Source organism: Pongo pygmaeus, chromosome 14 (genome assembly GCF_028885625.2).
Source record: "Pongo pygmaeus isolate AG05252 chromosome 14, NHGRI_mPonPyg2-v2.0_pri, whole genome shotgun sequence".
Classification (NCBI taxonomy): Eukaryota; Metazoa; Chordata; class Mammalia; order Primates; family Hominidae; genus Pongo; species Pongo pygmaeus.
The window spans coordinates 68566265-68569526 of NC_072387.2; positions in this window are offsets into that span (position 1 = coordinate 68566265).

Genomic DNA, 3262 nt, shown 5'->3' on the forward strand with positions numbered 1-3262 from the left:
GAGTTTATATATGTGATTATCTCACAACACTATACTAAAAGAGAAACAGAGATGACAGAAACTCAAATGAGAAATTTCTCCATTGTCATCTTTGGCACATAGGTTTTCTGAAGATTCATAGCACTCTGGAACAATGAAGCTGAGGGGAGAGTCGTCCACAAGGGCAGCCGCACAACTGCGTGCAAGGCGTGGCAGAGGCAGCGTGTTTGGTGCTAATTGTCAGTGTCTTTCCATGGGGCACTTCAGAGTAGTGCAGGGAAACAGTGTGTCCTAAGATCACAGAGTCTAGAGTTTGGGAATGCTGACATTTTTACCCTATTTGTTTCGTACTAGCTGTGTGACCATGGATTAGTTACTTAACTTCTTTACACATGAGTTTCTTCATTGTTAAAATGCAGCCCCAATAGCAATTCCTTCCCATAAGATTGTAATATACATAAAGTAAGATAATATGCATAACATGTTTAGAACAGTGCCTGGCGTGTGAGTGCACAAGCTGCATCAGTGAGTGGTTTTATTCCTCACTGCATTTCCACATGCTGGGAATGAGCTGCTTTACTGCTCAGACTGAGCCCCGCAGCAGCCCAGGTCCTTGGCAGGTGCTTCTTCCCACGAGGCTTTTTCCCTGTCCAGACCACTCCTTTCGAGGGCAGTGCTGATTTATTTCAGTTACAAGACCTGGTGCAGGCACATGAATAAACCAAGACAGTTATTATGTCCCTCAAGGAGATAAGCAAACGGAATATGTGATGGCGTAAGGAAGGTGATAAGCCCCAAGGCTAGGGTGCCCACTTATGATTCCATAAAATCACAGAACACTGATTCTAAGCAAGATAAAGTCATTCAGAGCTCATATATGCCAGCCTCCTCCCTGAGTAATAGATTCATGTATTATCTCCCAACCAAACCGAGACTAGCCTCTGCTTGCTGAGGTGGCTTGGTGAATGAGAGAGGCTGTGTGATGAGGGAGGGAGTGGGAAGATCCAGGAGACAGGTGTTCCAGCTGGGGCAGGCCACTTCCCCCTCAGGAGAAGACCAAAGGGTTCCAATGAGATGACTTCCAATGTTCCTTCTAAGAACTTGCTCAAATTCTAAGACTAAATGATTTTATAACCTTGGAGGGCAGACTCTGTCATCACTGGGCAGCTCTACAGTTAAAACGCTTTCCCATACACACTATACTCTATTTTTATCTGTTGGCTTTAGCTCTGGAGACACAGAAAGTCAGTTCATTATCTTCTCCATGTGAGTTCCTGAAGGATTTGAAGGCAGCTGTCCTGTCTTCTTTGAGTCCTGCCTCCCTCTGAACTTGTGATGTGTATAGCATCCAGCCCTCACTGCCAAGGACTCCTGCTTCATGCCCCCCTCAGCAAACTCCTTTCATCTCATGCTTCTTATTCGGCACTTCTCTTCACTCTCCGTATGTGTGCATGGTCTCTGTCCTCCCTCACATCCTCCAGTCAGTGCACCTGTCAGCCAGTTGGTGAGTGTGGCTTCTGAAGGCAGTTGCTGTTTAGCATTACGCAGCTTATAGCAAAGGAACCACATGTCCACATCAACACAAACATCAAACCCAAGGTCCAACTCACCCTAGTAGAGCTGACAACACTGTACAGTTCAGGTAAGGTCTCTTGTCTTGTTTCTGAGGTTTAGGAAAGGCCAAAATGCACATGCAATCCTCCTAGGTATATGGGATATAATTCTAGGAATGAATTGATGGTTGCTATTCTTCAAGATACCTGAAGATGAAAGGTGGCTGCATTGATCCTCAGGAATGAACCACTGGTCCCCTTCATCATCTGTCATCCTACCAGAGGACACACTCAACGGCTTTTTCTCAAAATGAGAGACACATGGTTACTGTGGAGGATGAAAACTGTTGTCTGTTAGCTTGGGTGTCTTTCTATTTCTTGCTGCCTTTTTCTTTTTTTTTTTTTTAATTAATTATTTATTATTATTATACTTTAGGTTTTAGGGTACATGTGTGCAATGTGCAGGTTAGTTACATATGTATACATGTGCCATGCTGGTGCACTGCACCCACTAACTCGTCATCTAGCATTAGGTATATCTCCCAATGCTATCCCTCCCCCCTCCCCCCACCCCACAACAGTCCCCAGAGTGTGATGTTCCCCTTCCTGTGTCCATGTGTTCTCATTGTTCAATTCCCACATATGAGTGAGAATATGCGGTGTTTGGTTTTTTGTTCTTGCGATAGTTTACTGAGAATGATGATTTCCAATTTCATCCATGACCCTACAAAGGACGTGAACTCATCATTTTTTATGGCTGCGTAGTATTCCATGGTGTATATGTGCCACATTTTCTTAATCCAGTCTATCATTGTTGGACATCTGGGTTTGTTCCAAGTCTTTGCTATTGTGAATAATGCGGCAATAAACATACGTGTGCATGTGTCTTTATAGCAGCATGATTTATAGTCCTTTGGGTATATACCCAGTAATGGGATGGCTGGGTCAAATGGAATTTCTAGTTCTAGATCCCTGAGGAATCGCCACACTGACTTCCACAAGGGATGAACTAGTTTACAGTCCCACCAACAGTGTAAACTCTCCACTTCTCTACTCAGAGCAAGCTTTTTGAAAGACCCATCTTGTCTTAACTCCACAAAGAAGAATGGAGGAATTTTGCCTGTGCTTTGGCCTCAGCATTAAGGGGAAATAACTTCCTTTGAAGACCAGGGTGGTGGTAACAAGGATATCCAGACTGAAAGAACGCCAAGAGGGAGGTGCGATTCAGGGCTCAGTTAAATAAGTGAGCATAGGTTCCCTTAGTTTGTTGCTTCCCAATTCTCCATTAGTAGACTTTTAACCCTTATAGGTCAGATATAAGTTAAAATGCAAATATTCCCTTGGAAGGGTAACAATTGGCTGTTACCATTCACCTAAAGAACTGAAAGGAGGCTCAGTTAACAGAGAAAGAGAAGCCGTAAGAGTAGCAAAGGTGTAGCTTCTCAAGAAGACGAGAGCTGATCAAAATCTAACTTTGCCTTCCTTGTGCTGTATCTGGGCCAGGCCTAGAGAACAGTCACCCTGAGTGACTCTTCGTGAACAGGGCATTTGGTCTCTGCAGGCTTGACATCCCCATGTGCCTCTAACATCCTCATGCTTAATAGCATCCTTGAAGTGTGCCTTTCTTCTTATGTAAGTATGCATCCTTTGGCTAATCAGACAGAAGTTGTTAAGCATCTCTGGAGAATATGAGAAAAGCTATTACAATATCAAAAAAACTCCTTTTCCAG